The 18,352-nt window shown below is 41.8% G+C and overlaps 1 protein-coding gene across 6 annotated transcripts in view; it reads left to right on the top strand.

The window, feature by feature from the left end:
• Positions 1 to 3,775: 3,775 nt before the first annotated feature.
• The window catches only part of prrc2c (proline-rich coiled-coil 2C), an 84,868-nt gene continuing 70,291 nt past the window's right edge, over positions 3,776 to 18,352 (top strand). For all 6 annotated transcript variants that reach the window (XM_078218093.1, XM_078218092.1, XM_078218095.1 and 3 more), the window contains exon 1: positions 3,776 to 3,999. The gene's annotated coding sequence lies outside the window, so the exon portion shown is untranslated. The remainder of the gene's footprint in view (positions 4,000 to 18,352) is intronic.

The following is an 18,352-nucleotide window of genomic DNA, read 5'->3' as shown; positions in this document are numbered from 1 at the left end:
AGCGGCGAGCAGGAGGATCGGGGGAGGGAAACCGTGGGTCGGAGAGATAACTGGTGAGCAAGAGGGAACTAAGGGATGGGGAGAGTAGCAAGATGAGTCGCAGTGTCAGAGTCATAGAGGTGTATAGCACAGAAGCAAGTCTTTCGGCCCATCGCGTCGGCACTGGTCGAAGACAAACCACCCTAACTATTTTAATCCCATTTTTCAGCACTTGGCCCTTACTTAGCCTTGTCACCACAAATGCACATCTAAAAACTTATGAGGGTCACTGCTTCCACCACCCTTTCAGACAGTGAGTTCCAGGCAGACTCAGTTCCAGATTCAGACAAAGTTCTTTCTCATGTTTTTGATCATAATTCAAGTTATCCAAGTCTTGGGTTAGCTACAAATGAAATGCTGCAATTCCGTCAGGACTCTATGATTCGGATGGGAACATTGGTGGGAAATATTGAATCAAGCATCAGAGCTTATCGTGCTTTCATGTCAGGTCCTCCCCTTAGTTGGCCACTTGGCTGAACGCCAGCTCCCTCTGATCCTCAGTGCTTCCCAGGGTCCTGCCGTTCATCATGTTTTCCCTTGTCTTGTTTGTCCTACCCAAGTGCATCACCTCACACTTATGCGGACTGAATTCCATTTGCCATCAATCAGCCCCTCTGATCAGTCCCTCTATATCCTCCTGTAATCTATGGCTATCCTCCTCACTATTTACCATCCTACCAATTTTTGCATCATCCATGTGTTTGTTAAAAATAATGAGTACTTGTAGTAACTGCACTAAAACTAAAATGGAGTCAGTGTTATTTGAGGAAGTTTCCTTACTTAGCAATGAAAACATACCATTAAAACGTGCTTTAAACAGGAGATACCCAGACATGAGAAATGGGAGATGTACCAATGATGGATCCTTGAGAGGGATGGCAGGGAGATAACTGTCTTAAGAGTGGGGAAGAGAAGCCATTTCTCGAGCTAGAACTGAACGGAGAAGAATGGAGCCAGGTGAGTACACTCCCACCCAGTGGACAACAGGTGGAGAGGTATTGGAAGAGGATGGTGTGCTCAGGCAGATCAAGAATGACAAGACGAGAGAGTTAACTTTCGTTACAGCTGCATGGGATGTCATCTGTGGCAGGAATGTAACTTGATTGGGAGGAATTCAAACATAAGAATTCCATTAAAAATGTGCACAGATTTGTGAATCAACTGCACATTCAAGACCTTTGAAGAGAAAAGGAAGGTTGGAGAGGAAAAGAAGGTTGAAGATAGGACAGTAATTGCAAGGACAGAGAGATCTAAAGTTACGTTTTTTTGAGGAGAGGGAGTGCTAACAGCTGAAGAGCCAGACAGTACCTGAGGTGAGCAAAATATTAACAATATCAGCTAATATGGAAGATAGGAAGGAATGTTTATAGGGATAAATACTACTCTTGGAGATGCCAAATGAGCATCAGTGACTTCTATGTTTTCTCAATCAAACAACAATAGTACGGAATCAGCATGGTAAATAGCACAAAATCAACTGGAACACTTTTTATACTTTAAGGGGATTCTCACAGTAACTTCATTGCAGTGTGAATGTAAGCCGACTTGTGACTAATAAGTATACTTAACTTTATAAATACAAAACATAATTAAACAAATGATCTGAAAAGTTTTTATTTGTTTACACTGTCCTATTTCAGTAATATTTTATCTTGTAGTGTGTTTCCAAAGCCCAATGCAGAGACCTTGGTCGCACAATAGCAGAGACAAGCTGGCTCAGCACTGATCAGGAACCTGGAGTGTGTGGCTTAGTTCAACGTCTATCCACCGAGTCCTTATTGCAAAAAGGCTGTCAAGCAACATTCCTTCTAGGATGTGCTAGTGTATGGCTGCTCAGCCTTTCTGGTCAGCGGCAGGAGTTACAGTGTCAAATAAAATAACCTTTCCAACAAAAGGTTTTCGACCTGACACGTTTATTCTATTTCTGTCTCGACAGACATTCCCTGACTTGCTGAGCATTTCCAGCATTTTTGGTTTTCATTTCAGATTTCCAGCAATTTTCCTTCAACATAAAGTAACTCATTTTTAAGGGGGAATGAACGATAAAAGTCAAATTGTAAATTAAGAAAGGAATCTACAAAAATAAACATTATGTTATTTAATATTATTTCATCGAAGCATGCAACATTCTAACAGGGTAGAATGCAGGAAGGATGTTTCCCTTGACTGGGACGTCTACAACTAAGGGGCACAGTTTCAGAATAAGGGTTAGGCCATTTAGGACTGAGATGAGGAAGAATTTCTTTACTTGGAAGGCAGTGAATTTTTGAAAATCTCTACCCAGGTTCAGTCATTATGTTCAGGGTAGAGATCAATCGATTTTTAGATATTAAAGACATAAAAGGATTGTTGAGGTGGGTCCAAAGCGAATGCACCTGCAATATATATATTCTATTTCATACTAGTAGTATATGATACTAATCAAAATGGAGTATAACAGTTCGAAAAGCATCATGGGGCTAGCTGACTTGACCACATTCCGGGGGTATTCAGTAATACAGACACAGAAAACAGCTCACTCAACAGAGTCTCCAAATTTAGTTGACCACAGGCAACTACCTCTTTGTAACTGCTAACAATTACTAGGCAGGGATGAAGTTGAGACAAAGGAACCTATGTCTATGTATATAGAGAAGGCCCAAGGACAGTTGATAAGGGGGTGTGGGAAACATGAGATGACATCTATCTAATCATGAGCTGATCATGCAGCCTCATAATGCCCAGTTATTAATTTTATTGGATCTATATGTAATGTATGTAATCTGTAACCTTTATAATTTAATGGCGTGTCTAGCTGGGATGAGCTGAGTAACTGTATAAGATTTGACAATTTTCTTTGTTCAGTGGAGTTGCACACGGTCGGGTCCAGTGACTTCTCCCCACTGATGTAATTTAATAAACTGTTTGTCCATTGAATCAGGCTCAAGTGTTTAAGTTATTCATCTGAGTTCATCCTCCCTAACAAGGATACTGCAGCAAAATGATCTCAAGGTAGGGGATCAGCCACCATCTAGTTGAATGGCAGAAGAGACTGGAGACGCTGAATGGCCTTATCCTCTGTTCATGGTGGCCCGCCTCACAGCACCAGGGACCCGGGTTCGATTCCCGGCTTAGCTCACTGTCTGTGAGGAGTCTGCACATTCTCCCCGTGTCTGCGTGGGTTTCCTCTGGGTGCTCTAGAAAGACATGCTGGTTAGGTGCATTGGCTATGGTAAATTCTCCCTCAGTGAACCCGAACAGGCGCCAGAGTGTGGCAACTAGGGGATTTTCACAGTAACTTCATTGCAGTGTTAATGTAAGTCTACTTGTGACACCAGTAAATAAGATTATTTTCCCTGAAACCAAACCACCAGACAGCAAGTCATCTATAATCACACACTATGAGACATTGATCCTCCCCTTCTGTGCAGCACAATGGGATGCACTGACGCCTCGCGTGAGCCACGGAAGGCGTGGGTAGGTCGCAGCGCGCTGACGTCAGTACACCGGCGTGTTTTGGTCCCGCCGGAAGTGCGCAGACGTCAGTGCCCCGGCCTGCGTGGATCCCGCCGGCAGGCAGCGCGCTGACGTCAGAGCCCCGGCGTGCGTAGTTTCCGCCGGCCAGCAGTGCGCTGACGTCAGAACCCCGGCAGGCGTGGGTCCCGCCGGCCGGTAACGCGCTGACGTCAGCGGCGGCGTGCGTGGGCCCCTGCCGGCCGGCAGCGGGCTGACGTCATCACGCCGGCCTCTGGCGGGCGGCCATCTTTGCGAGTCGGAGCAACGACTGATGCGAGGGAAGTAGTGGAGCGGGGCAAAGAAGAAGGAGGAGGTATTGAAGCGGCGAGAGAGACTGACTGACAGCTTCTTCCATCGCCGGGCCTCGGGCCACATCTGCCTTCTTCACCGACACGCTTCTCACGACATTTTTTTCCTTCTGTGGGAGGGAGAATACAAGAAAGCGGGCTACCAGCGAGCGCCGAGGTAAGAAGGCGAATGCGGCCTGGGCCTTGGGCCAAGCGCCTGAGCCGAGTGCGGCGGGTGCCCCCAGACCCGCGCCCTTTCTCTCTCCCGCTGTGAGGCAGCGGGCATCTTATCTTCCCCGGGAGGGGCGGCCCCTGCTCCTTCCTTGGTTGTGTGCCCGCCGGTGGGCTGACCATCCATCCGCCCGCCCCGCTGCCGTGATTTCTGGTGCCGGAGGCCGGCGAGTTGCCGCAGTGCAGCTTTCGCGGCCCTCTTCAGCCCGCAGCAGCCGCCGGCCTCTCAAACTTTACACCGAGGCCTGCTCGGCTTTCGGCGGGGAAATTATATACCTGGGTTTCCTCCGGGTCTGCGTTTTCTACCCTCTGCTCAATTTCCAAGCGGCGGTGGGGCTAACAAACCCAAAAGGGCATTTCAGGTTACATAATCTTTGTGAGAGAGGAAGGAGGAAGATGGTTCTTTTTGTGTCTACCCCCCCCCCCCCCCATTGCAGCAATGCAGCAGAGTTTTAGATTGATTTTCTTTAACGATGGGCTTTATAATACAAATCTGGATGAAAGATCTTCGGTTGTAGATTTTGCCAATCGCTCGGTTCTAACGCTCCCATCATGTTGAGGATGCCTTTGTCCCCGAGGAAAGGCAGAGTTACGGAAGAGGAAGCGTGATTATGTTGGGGCCTTCTCAGCAGGATGCAGCATGCATCTGGATATTTTAGTTTGGGTGATCCAGATGTGCTGCATAACTGGATGAGGCAGAGGATATGACTTAGCCTTATTTTTAAGGGGTCTTTCTCTTAGTTGGTATTAATGTGCAATTTTGTACCGATTGTTGCTATCAATTGTTCTAGTGACTAACGTTTCCCTACAGTGATTATCCAATATCCTCTCTGAATCAGAAAAAACACTAAAAAAAAACCTGCTTGTGCGAGTGGAACTTTGAAAGATAAGATCTTTGAACTTTTGGTGCTTTGACGCAGCCACTAAAACATTGTGTACAGCATGTTGGCTTCAGAACTATTTTGGAAATCTTAGCGTATTTTTATTATTTCAATGGATAAGCTTATGAACAATGCCAATCCCAGTATCGGTGCTTAAAAAGATTGTTCTCTAAATTCTGCTGGAGTAAGCAATGGGGAAATAGTCCAGGAGGATTTTCTTTAGAAGACATTGGTAGAGTTCAGAATCGGACGCCATTGTGATGTTTTCTGGTTGAATGGTCTCGCTATCGAGGCACACATTTGGACGAAGAACGCTATTTGTTGCATCGAGTCTGGATCAACTCTTCTGTTTTTCTGCTCCTTGCCAATAGTATTTAATTTTTTTCAATGCTTTAATTTCTCCTTTGATGTCATGGTTTTATTTTTTAATACTTTCATGGGATGTGGGCATCACTGGTAAGGCCAGTGTTTGTTACCCATCTCTAATTATCCTTCAGCTCCATGACTTGCTGGGCAGTTGAGAATCAACCACTGCTGTGGGTCAGGAGTACATATAGAATCCCTACAGTGCAGCCCACCTAGCCTGCACCAACAGCAATCCCACCCCAGTCCTATCACTGTATTTACCCTGCTAATCCCCCTGACACCAAGGGTAGGTACATTTATGGCCAATCAACCTAACCCTCACATCTTTGGAGTGTGGGAGAAAACAGGAGCACCCAAAGGAAACCCACACAGACGCGAGGAGAACATACAAGCTCCACCCAGTCACCCAAGGCCGAAATTGAACCCAGGTCCCTGGCACTGAGGCAGCAGTACTAACCACTGTGCCACCGGTCAGATGGGTTTTTACAACAATCAATGATAGTTTTAATGCTCACCAGATTTTTATTCGTGGTTTTAATCCAGATTTGTGAATTCCACCAACTGCCATGGTGGGATTTGAAGATCTGGATTACAAGTTCAGTGACATTGCCACTATGCCACCATCTCTCCAAGGGAAATATTCATTTGTGATGATACATTCCTCATCATAATAATTAGACCAGGAGAAATTCATAACATCTGACTTTTTCTTCTGGAACAAATCTTGAGTGATGGTACTTTGTACATTTACTGACTATAGGAATGTTATAATTTTTACACATTTATCATGAAATGATACTGAACGATGCCATTTGGCCCATTATGCCTATGCCTATCCCCTGCCTTTATAGCCCTGCAAAATGTCCCCCCTTCAAGAATTTATTCAATTCCCTTTTGAAAGCTATACAGGTTCTCTTCCCTTTGTCTCCTGAAAACACAATTTTAGTTTTGAATGGTGATCATATTTGACTATTGTTCTAATGATTCTTATAATGCATCATTACAATCATTCTGTTTCCTTTATAGCATGAGTTGCCCTAAACTAAAACCTAGCCAACATATTCATTGTCACTTCTTGCTTTTGTATCTGCTTTTAAATATATTGATCCAATATCACTTCTTGCATTTCTTTGAACTGATTTTGAAGAATAAATCTGTGTCCATGGATCTTTTTTACTTCATATATTTCAGTTATGTTCCATTTTCTATTAATTCATATTCTCCATGCTTCTAAAGTGACCATAACCATCCCGTTAGCAAAAGTGCCTATAACCATCCCATTAGCAAACTGACATTGTATTTTGTATTGGGCATGGACCATGGGTATTTTTTGCATGATCATGTACCATATCTACTTCATTTTTACTGTAGGAACAGGCATTAGCTATTCAGCCCATTAATCATGTTCAGCCCCATTCAATTTGAGCTTAGATGATCTGTACTTTGTATTTGTACACCATTGTCCCACATCCCTGATAGTCTTGCCTTTCAAACCCTTATTGATCTCAATCTCCAAAATTTCAATTCACCCAGACTCAATGTCTTTGAGAGGTCAGTTTAAAGTTCCAAGTCCTTTGCTATAGAAAAATACCTATTTGAAAGAGCTATGTGTTCTCTGCTCATTTCTTGTAGCCTTCTCTTTTGAAAGTAATTATCCAATTTGCTTCCACCTCCTTTCAGGCTGAGCATTAAAGATCATGTTTAACCCACTGCATTTATTTAACAAGAAAATTCTCATCTCTCTTTTGGTTCTTTGCCAATTCTGTTAGATCTGTGTTCTCTAGTCGCCAGCAGCCTACTATTGGAAGCAATTTCTTGTTATTTACTCTGTATCAAAGCCCTTCATGGTTTTGAACACTAAGTTTAAATATCCTGTTCAGCTTCCCTGCTCATGGGAGAACCATTCCAGTTGCTTTAGTCTCTCCAGATAACTCCAGTCCCTCATCCCTTGTACTGTTTTAGTAAATATTCTTTGAACTTGCTTTAAGACTTTGCCATCCAAAATTATGATGCCAAGTGAGCATGTTACCCAGCTCAGATCTAAACAGTAATTTTATAAAGAATTAACATACATCCACTATTATGCTCTTTGCTTCAGTTTACATTGTCACTAGTACCATATGCTTTTATTAAACAGCCATTATGTGGGAAAAGTGCCTGCCTAATCCTGTAATTTGAGGTTAAGCCCCATTGTTCTGGATTCTCCTGCCAAACATTTTATCATATGTTTTTAAGCACCTCAAATAGATCAACCCGAGCCTTCTACAGTAAAGAAAATATGAGTCGTATTTATGGAGCCTGCCCTCGTATTTTAACCACTGGAATTTGCACTGTATCCCTTCCATGGGACATTTCCTGAGTGATCAAAATTGGAATCCACAAGATGCCAGATTTGGGGAGTGCAGAAATTTGGTGTAGATTATAGAGATAGAGGATTGAGGTCATGGACAAATTTGAAAATAAGGATGAAAAGTTTTAAATTGAGATATTGCAGGACTATGAACCAATGTAATTTAACAAGCACGGGTGATGGGTGAATAGAACTTGGTATGAGTTAAGAGAAACAAGGTTTGAATGAGCTTAAGTTTCTGTAAACTGGGAGGTGAGAGGGCAGCCAGACTAGCTTTGAAATATTGCAGTTAAATCTACAGATAACAAAAGGGCATTGATGAGGGTCGAAACAACTGATGGAAGCGGAGATGGGCGGTGTTATTGAGGTGTAAGAAAACACTTTTAGTGATGGCATAGATGTGTGGCCGCAAGCTCATTCTGAGGTCAAATACAGTAACAAAGTTGTGATCAGTTTGGCCCAGCCGCAGACAAATGATGGGAGAAGATTGGAGTCAGTGGCTAGAGAAGGAAGTTTGCGGTGAGACTAGATCCAATGGTTTCAGTCTCCCTAATATTTTGGAGGATATTTCTACTCTATCAATGTTGGACAAACAGTGAGACAGTGCAAGCAAGATGGTGGTGAGATAAAGCTGGGCAACATCACATGTATGCTGTTTTTGAATAGTGTCAAGACACAGCAAGAAGATGAGTGTTGATGATTGCAAACAGGTTGAGAAGAATGAGAAAGATTAGTTGCTATAGTCATAGTTATGCAGAATGTCTTTTTTGACTTTGATAGAAGCTATTTCAGGACATGGATTGAAACATGAATGTAGAATTAACAAATGAAATTGTTGCAAAGGTGGGCCCAAGTTTGGGAAGCATCGATACGTTCCAGAATTTTGATAAGGAAAGGGATGTTGGAAATGCGGGACATTAGTTTGTAAGGAAAATGATTCAAGGTAGATTTTTGAGGCAGGGTGATGATAGCCAATTTGCAAGAGTGGGGATTAGTATTTGAGGAGAGAGGAAACCATTAACATTGAACAGGGGCCTGGAAGGAAAGTTGTGTAGTGAGCAGTTCAGTGGAATTAGGGTCACGGGTGCAAGATGAGTTCAGAGAGCATTAGAGAAGGATGTGAAAGCAGGATGGGCAAGCCATGGGTTATTTTTGCAATCCATGATCATCCTTGGAATTTGAGTTTTGGCAAACAGTGACAGGACCTGGTGGTACTTCGTGTGGTCCAACCTGTTCTGGCAATGAATGGATAAGCCGTGTTTCCAGCATGGATTTTCAAGTCTGTTCACTTTGGATTTGAGAAACTGGAAATGAGGACCATATTCTGGGAAATGGTATGGTGAGAGAGAGTAACGATCTAAATGGTGACAGGGGTATCAGTGGTGAGGGTGTGATCGAGCAAAGCAGTAGCCATTATTCCAACCACTGATTGAAGATTTGCCAATGCAACACCCTGGACCTGTGGAATCATCCCTCCGACTGTCTCTACCTAACCTTTCACACGAAGACTGGTGTTATTAATAGACCAATACCCGCAGAAGCATACCTTGGGAATCACTGCCAATAATTCTAAAAGTTGCAGCTCTAGCCGCCATTGCTTAGAATGTCAAATTCTCCTATTTTATCACTAACCTTCAGTGTTACTTTTGTGCAAAGCATCCAAGCCTGATGAACTTTTTACAGCTGCTAGCCTTTTAATACATTTTCTATGCTCTTTTTGCTTGCTTCTGATGTAATGTAGGAGCTCCCTTCATACACCAAACCTTTGGGCCACATGCCATTGTTTTCTTTGTCCTGTAGCAGATCTTGTTAACTGTAATGTTGGCCATTGGTGTCTCTCCATATTTCTAATTCTTTGAACATGTTTCTTTGGTGTCCTTTGAATATTTCTCCTGCATTTCTTCTCTGTTACCCACATAACTTTATTATGTGCCCTAACTTTCAGATTTATTCTTTGTTTAATGTGGTACTCCAGCTCTTGATAGAACATCTTCAATCCTAGTTGAGATGTTTTTACTGTGTACTCTTTCTATTTCTCAGTATTTCTCACTGCTCTCCTTATCTTTTGCTTCTCTTTTATTTCTCTCAACTTTGTTTTCTTCCAGTTCAGCAATTTTGTTTTTGATTATTATATCCGGATACTAATTGATGTGCTTGGGCGTCCCTCAAGTGATTTACTTTCAGGTTGCTGACTTGCCCTGGTTTGTTCATCAAGATTAAAAAGAACAGTTTTCTGCAGTTACTCATTCACCCCTGGGCTATCTAGATCTTTTTTCCAAAAGTCTCCCTATTTCATGCCTTTACTAATCATGTGATTTATTGGTTCAATTTTGTTCTCTATTCCAGTTTCACTATTTCACTTGCTTCACTGGATTGTTGTTTATTAGTTTTGGGCACAAATAGGCCGCATAAATTGGAAGTCCCTGTTTGCTTCCACCTCATTGGCTGGCACAATGGTGTCAGCAGATACTCAATTTTTAATGTGCAGGAGTACAACTGGAGTTTAAGTAGATATAAACTGCAGTTTAATAACACTGCAATTTGTATTTATATAATGTCTTTAAAATAGAAAATATTGCATAGTACTCAGGGGAGAGAGATAAGACAGGTAATATTGGGATAGTTAAGGGGTGACCAGCAGTGGTTGGGAAGGCCTTTTAAAGGTGAGTGAAGTGATGAGGCAGTAACAAAGAGAGGGAACTCCATAGTACAATCCTGTGTTGACTGAAAGATCTGCCTGGGATGAAGGGAGTGCATGACATACCAAAGACTAAAGTTGGAGTTTGTAGCCATCATGTGATAGGGCTGTGAAGGGATTTGAAGAAGGGAATTGCAATTTTAAATTTGCATGCGTTGAGGGATGGGTTGTTGTTTGACTGGACTAAGTCCAGAACAAGAAACGAAAAATAGTTTTGACAAATTGGAGCTTTTGGGAAATCTGAAGCCAGTTAAGAAAAATATTGGAGCAATTAAGCTGAGAGGTGGCAAAGCATGGTTGAACACTTTAGTGTTGGCAGAAGTTGCGGGGGGGAGGTTAAGGTTTTTCCCTCCATAAGTGCTTACATTTCAAAACATATATTTATTGGGCTATGAAGCAGTGTTCCTTTCAAAATACTGGTGTTCTGTGCAACCAGTTTTTCAGTGTGCAGTCCCTTTATTTATTTATTTTTGCTTGGCCGTGCACATTCAGTATTTACATGAAACAAGCCGCTCAGTATCTTCCAGGCTGCTGCACGGTCATGTGCACTTTCATCTTGAGGACATGAAAGGACCTATGTAAATTCGTGTCTGCTCTTTTCTGCCATAGGAATTTGACTCTCTTCCAATTAATTATTCAATTTCAAGGAATTCAACTTGGAGTCTCACCTCTTCCTTCTTCCCTCCAAATTCCCAAATTTCATTTGTGGTTTGATCCAGAACTAACCAGGGCAACAAGTACCAGAAACTCCTCTTAAGTGGTAAGGAGTGTGATAAGAATGTACCATAAAATTAGTGTATTGATAGCATTTTTCTGACTACATCATGAAAGCAATACACTGCACAATGTGATGGTTTCAGCAGTAAGGGATCTAGACTTTAGCAATTGCTAGTTTTTCCTTGTGTAATCTGACCGTGGTGTATGATGTAACCCTGGATATGTGACTATTATTATCTACTCCTGCAGGTAATGCCTGTTATATTTCAGAAAGCTAGGTAGTGAAGAATATAACTTGAGCACTTCTTGTACAGTTTTATAAAACATTAATTTACAGAGAAACACAAGACAAATTTGCACCTCAAAAACCCAATCGCCAGTTTATTTCTTCCTATTTACAGCTCCAGTGAATCTCCAGGTAATGGCCACTACCTGGGTGCAGCTAAATACAATGACTATACAATTAGCAATGCCTCCAATGGCTGTCATCCCAATACTTGAATTTCCACATCAGCCATATGACGCATGTCAGCCTTAGCTTAATTGAAGGTCCCAAGCTGATCATGTCAACCTTTTTGATCTATAATTTCTAGGAAATGATTTGTGTTAATTATAAAAGGAGCATTTAAAAATTATATACAGCAGCACAAACTTCCATGTTTCCACACATAATTTTATCGACTCTGTCCCACATACCTCTAATTAGAATTATGCTGATGCCATTAATGTGCATACCTTATTCTGCAAATTAGAAAATTCATGCATGTAATAATTAACCTGATGTGAATTTTGATTAAATATTATTGCCGCTGGGAATTTTGATATTTTAAAACCTCACAGGAAATTAGTAGCCAATGAAAAGCTATTGTTAAAATCTTTTGGTTCATTATTTTGTCATAGCTTCAAACATTTTATTAAATCTAAACAATTTAAAATATTATTGATACAAAAAAGCTCAAAATAGCATTTTAGATTGGATCAATTTGCAGTTGCTGGTGAATTCTGAGCATTAAAATTGCACAGCAACATTTTCCATGGCTTTTTAGGTCAATACACTGGCATGGAGAAATCTAGTTTCCTGAAGTAAAGGTTTTCCATTAAAGTACAGATGGGCACAAAGCCAAAAGAAGTGCTACCTACCTCTGCTATCAATAGTGTGAGGACGTGGTAAGATCGCAAGTATTTTGATCTAGATCCTAGTCCAGGGGTGAGTAACTTTTTTTTACCCAAAATGCATTTTTAAAAAGAAATGTCCAAAATAAAAATATTGGCGTCTACAAGACAAAATGGCATTTCTAAACCAAATAGATGGCAAATTGTCAAGTGTCTTTGGGAAAATGCATATTTGCAGATATAAAATCATGTATTGATTTTGTACAGATTAGGAAAAAAATCAAAACTTAAGTTTGAGTTATTGTGTTTTGAGTTTTAAAACTCATTTGGTCAATTAAGTCTTTTAAAGCACTTTTAAATGTTTTTTAGAAACATTTAAGCGGTTATTGGATAGGCACATGGAGCACACCAGGATGATAGGGAGTGGGATAGCTTGATCTTGGTTTCAGATAAAGCTCGGCACAACATCGTGGGCCGAAGGGCCTGGTCTGTGCTGTACTGTTCTATATCAAGCATTAACTAAGTAGAATTGAGACATTTTTTAAAGCTATTCCTGTGACCTAATAGCACATTCAGAACAATCATCACGGCTATAAATCCTATTCCTCAACCAATTATGGTGTAGCTATACTGCTTGTGCAGGTTTGTTTAAATGATATTTTTAGTTAAAATTATTATTTGAAATCGTGAACTGCAGAACAATGATTAGCTTCTTAATAAAATCATGGCTCCTACTTTTCTTAACTTTTAGGCTTTTTTCATGTTAATGTGATCCAACTGGAAAAGGTTGGGAACCATAAATAAGATATTAAAGAGGTGCAAGTTGCAGACCCACATCCTAGTCATTTAAACATTATTTGATTTATTCTTGATTTATTAGCATATGGTGAAAAGTATTGTTGCGCACTATGCAGACAAAGCATATACCGTTCATGGAGAAAGAAACGAGAGAGTGCAGAATGTATTGTTACAGTCATAGCTAGAGAAAGATCAACTCAATGCAAGTTAAATTGAATTAAAGTATTGTTAGAGAGTTTAAAAGAATTGGTGAAGTTTTAAAAACATAGAAAGAGAGTACAAGATAGAATTGGAAGGTATGCTGGGCACAGCTTGCAAGAAGTCACCTCGTTCCGGTGCCACCTTGGAATCATGCTAGATGTTTTTTTGGACTATCCCCTCTTCACTATAGAATGGGGAAGACATTCTAAAAATTAAATTATGTTCCTCCTCTTTTATCATAAGCTTTTGTTGTTTGCAGCTGCTCAAATTCGTGGTGTTTCACTTCCAAGTACTAAGATTTTGCATGAAACTTTTTTATATTTTTCTATTACTGCATCTAATATTGTTTTCCTTTTCAACTCAAATTGCTTTCACTCATATTGTAATTTCTAATTGAACTAGGATGGTAATCCCTGAATTTGAGAAATTTGATTGATGTTTTCAAGATACGGGGGCCTGATGCAGTAGGCAGAAACTATTTCTGGTGGTTTCTTCCTAGCCCTAAACTACATATGGTCCAAAAATTCGAACCAGGTGTTTTGGGTGTGGAGTTAAACAATTCTACATGTAAAGGCTGCTCAAAGTTTGGAATTCATGGCAATTGGTGCTGGATTAATTGTTAATTCAAAAATTGAGATTAATAGATTATTGTTGACAAAAGTATTGAGGGATGTGGATCGAAGGTTAGATTCGGAAGTTGGGACAACGATCAGCCATAATCCCATTGAAAGTGTGAGGATCACGTGAGGAAGGGTGAAATGCCCCCCTATTCTTCTCCAGGTCTGACAGTAGCAGAGTTTTTTCATGTGAATTTAGAGAGGATGTGCTTTGCTAATACTACAGGAGTCCCACTAACCACACGTTCAGATTGCATAGGATTATAAAGATAGGCATTTTTAGGTTAGAGCAGCGGCATGAGAGGAGTAGCGTGAGGGGGGAGGGGTTATGGTCGCACGAGGAGTCCGGGGGGAAGGGGAGGGTCGTGCGAGGAGGAAGGGGTAGAGTTATGCGAGGAGGGGAGGGTAGCACGAAGAGGAAGGGAAGGGGGAGGGTCGTGTGAAGGGGGGGTGGGAGAGGAGGGAAGGGTCACCTGAGGAGGGGGGAGGGTCATTCGAGGAGGAAGAGAGGGAAGCGGAGCAGGGGGGGGGCTTGCAGAAGGAGGAGGAGGGTCGCGTGAAGAGGAGGAGGGGGGAGGAACACCAGTTGGGCGAAATGGCAAGGCCTGAGGGAAGGAAAATTACATCACACTTGGAAAATGACATTGCTGACAGGCAGATGATCAGTGGATGATTTGTGTTTCAGTTCAGAGTCTGGTGTCCAGTCGTTTCAGATTTCTCTGCCTCTGGGCCAAGACCTCACTCCGTTCGGACCTTTTGATGGTTGATGTGCAACGACTGCCCCGCATTAAAAAATTCCAAGCACGGGCATCTTCAACCACCCACCCACCCAAATGAATTTTGGGACCTGGAATGTCAGGACCCTTATGAACTATCCAAACAGCAACAGACCTGAACGTTGCACTGCCATCGTAGCCTGGGAACTCTGGTGCCACAGCATTCACATCACTGCCCTGAGTGAGATATGACTGGCAGGAGAAGGCCAGTTTAAAGAACAGGGTGGCAGATACACCTTCTTCTGGGAAAGGCAATGCAAAAGAAGAACATTGTCTCTATGGGGTTGGCCTTGTGCAAAAAACGAATTGGTTGAATGTCTCAATGAGCCCTCCCGCAGGGTGAGCGAACACCTCATCCTGCTTCAGAAGCAGCACATCAGTGCCTCTGCCCCAATCCCAGATGCAACAAGACAAAAGAGGCACTGTACTCCAGCCTCAACCTATCACTGTCCCGCATCCCAAAGGGAGATGAGCTAATTCTCCTCAGCGAGTTCAATGCTGAAGTCGGGAGGCACATGAACCTTTAGTGTTAGGCAGGGAAAGCATGGGGAAAACAAATGCCTATGGAGTGATCCTCCTGACAAAATGTCTAGAACACCTTGTTCTGCCAGAGGGACAAGCGGAAGACTTCATGGCAAGCACTGCGCTAAGCACTGGCATCTAATGGGCTATATCATCATCCAAGCAAGGGACCACAATTATGTCTGCATCACCTGTGCCATGACTGGAGCCAACGGCACCTGCTGGACTGACCACCGGCTAACCCACTCTACGATCTCCTTCACCCTGGCCCCAAACTGGCAGAGGCCAAAAAACCTCTGCTATGGGAGACTCAATGACGCTGGACTCAAAGACCCTGAAAAGAAAGACTTCCTCAATCGGTGCCTCACAACTAACCAACGGGCCAGAGCCACAGAGTGCCCACAGTGCCTAGTCCGCCTTAAAAGTCGCCATAATCAGCACCTGCGAGGTGACACCCAGGCCCCCGACCAGGAAATGCCAAGACTGGTTCAATGTGAACAATCAGGCATTCCTGAACTGGCAGCTCCACCAAAAGTCGAGTGAGAGGAAACAAGCCTACGGGCAAAAGAAGGCCAAGGTGCATCAAAGAACCCGATGGTGGGTGGAAAGAACACAGGAGATTCAGCAACAGGGCAACACTGAAGACGTGCGCAGCTTCTTCAAGTACCCAGGGACCCACATTTGACAAGAATCCATAGTTTGGTTACCCAGAGGGCATGCCAGGAGACCCCAGAGATGCCTTAATTGCGACCGTCTTCAAGACAAGGGTATGGGTCTGACTGCAGAAATTGCAAATTCCCTACTCTCCACCATGTGGAAAGGTCATCGTGAGAATCTTCCTCAACCGCCTCCTCCCAGTGGCTGAAGAGCTCCTCCCTGAATTTCTGTTCTGCTTCCACTCAGCAAGAGGCACAATGGACATAATCTTCAGTGAGCAACAAATCTAGAAAAAGTGCAGGGACCAGCTTCACCCTCTGTATATGGCCGCCTTCAATCTTGCAAAGGCCTTTGACTCTGTCACTTTTCAGGGTTAAGTTGATTTAAAAAGGTGATTTGACTTTGGCACCAACATGATGGGCCAAAGGCTACATTGCTCTGACTCTAAATTCCATCTGGCACTGATCTGCCCAACCCATCTATATTTTCCTGCAACCCAAGGCCATCTTCCTCACTATTAACCACCTTGCCGATCTTTGTGTCATCCGCAAACATATCATCCCCCACACATTCTTAGTTGTATCATTTTATATATAAATGATACAACTAAGAATATATTTAATCGTAAACAATAAGGTATCTCTGGGTTACCAGGGGTCATCTAATATGGGGCTCTCATCGGGTTCTTTGAGTGCCTCTGTTGCTTTTCCTGCGGAATTGTTTGTTGATGTTGATCATAGAGTGGGTTAGATGGTGGTCCATCCAGCACCTGTCAGCTCCTGTCATGCCATACTCCTGCCCCCAACTGAATAGAGACACCGAGAAATCAAGCCATCTCTGAATATAAATTAAACCTGTAACACTACATTCTGCACTCTCTAGTTTCCTTCTCTATGAACGGTATGTTTTGTCTGTATTGCACGCAAAAAACAATACTTTTCACTATGTTAATACATGTGACAATAATAAATCAAATCATCATGACATTAAAATTGAAGTACCAACAGTTGACCATGTTTGGTAGTTGGCCAAGAATCTCAAAACTAATGTGTACGTATCATTGAAAACCACTGAGATGCATGGGAGTATTGTTTTAGGCTGTAGGAGCTATGTAAAGTTTTCTTTGAGAGCATGAATAATTAGGCGTGGCTGTGAATGGTAAGTGAAATCAGGTGATGGACTTCATCTTCAGACTACTTGATATCTTTGTACTTCATATCTTAAAGATATTCTGAAGCAGAGTTATGTATAGAAATGGTGGATTTATTTTGACAGAGGCAGAGCAGTAGTTGGCAGCTGGGTACACTTCTAAAGAATTATCCTTTTTACAGCAAAACAACCCTGTATGGTCGTCATTCTGAACCTTGTTGGCTTATTTTTACTGGGTAAAATTGTACTTTTGATATATTCACTGGAATGGTTATAGATTTCAGCTATACAGAAAACAAAAATAAATAAATGATGTCAACACTCATAGCTAACTTTTCAAATAAACTTGCATTGAAGTGTTTGAATATGAATATGGTGTGGAAAAGATCACTATAGTTGGCATTACCACTGTGCTGAAATCTTTTCATCTTGAGGTAGAGAGCAACGAAAAACCATTTGACTTTTCTAGTAGATGTGTTCTCAAATATCTCACCATCTACTTATTGTTTCAGCTGTATTTGTGGAAATTACTCAAATCTTTAACAGGTGCAGATAGGCAAAATGTGTAGATATGCAAAATGTCACTGCAGTTTAAAACTGATAACTACCTACCTTTGATGAGCAGGTGTCTGATTTTTGGAGATTCACTATTGGCTTACAATGTAGCAATTCATAGTAAACATATTTGCTGCCCTGAGAAATTTTAATACAATTGGTGAGTTCCTTCGTAATGCATGGACTTGAGAGGACCTAAAGTGTCAGATTTCCAAGTACCTGAAAATATTTTTCTGAGACATTAAAATGATAGGAGACCGTGGTGGGTTTAGGAAAGGCAAAAAGGGAACATGCTTCATAAGAGCGCCATACCAGGCTTTCTTCTTTAGATCACAGTCACGTTAAATCCATTGTCAAAATACCATAAACGTATTAGCCAGAATTTTGCAGTCAGCAAAGTGCTTGTCACTGACTTCCAAGAAAGCTGCCAACAAAAATCTGATGATCTCTGGTATGGATTTCACCTTTCCTAAAATTAATTTGAATCTAGTGCCACATCAAAGTGGTCTGCAAGCCAGAAGGGATAGTGATGTTAACTAGCGTGGTAAGTGGCCATTCACATGAAAGTGTTTCCATAGATAGCAAACCAACAAATGAGTTGCACAAATCATCCTTCATGCTTTATAACTGTCATAGAGAGAAAAATAAATGATTATGGCAAGCACATTAAAAACTGAAATAACAAGCTTTTTAAAAAAATTTAAATTTGGAATTGTAGAGGTTGGGAAACAAAAATGGCCGTACAAAAATGTTTTCCAGAGCCAGAGTGTTTATTCGGCTTAAATTATGACTTGGTATATTATTAACAACTAGGTTGCACTTCATTAGCAGAGCACAACTATTTGGGGGAGGAGGCCTTGTTTAATTGTAATATTACAGCATGAAAGGAGATGTTCTCGT

Source organism: Mustelus asterias, chromosome 8, assembly GCF_964213995.1.
Source record: "Mustelus asterias chromosome 8, sMusAst1.hap1.1, whole genome shotgun sequence".
Taxonomy (NCBI): Eukaryota; Metazoa; Chordata; class Chondrichthyes; order Carcharhiniformes; family Triakidae; genus Mustelus; species Mustelus asterias.
The sequence above is the reverse complement of the archived record's forward strand: the minus strand, read 5'-3'. Positions and strand labels throughout refer to the sequence as shown.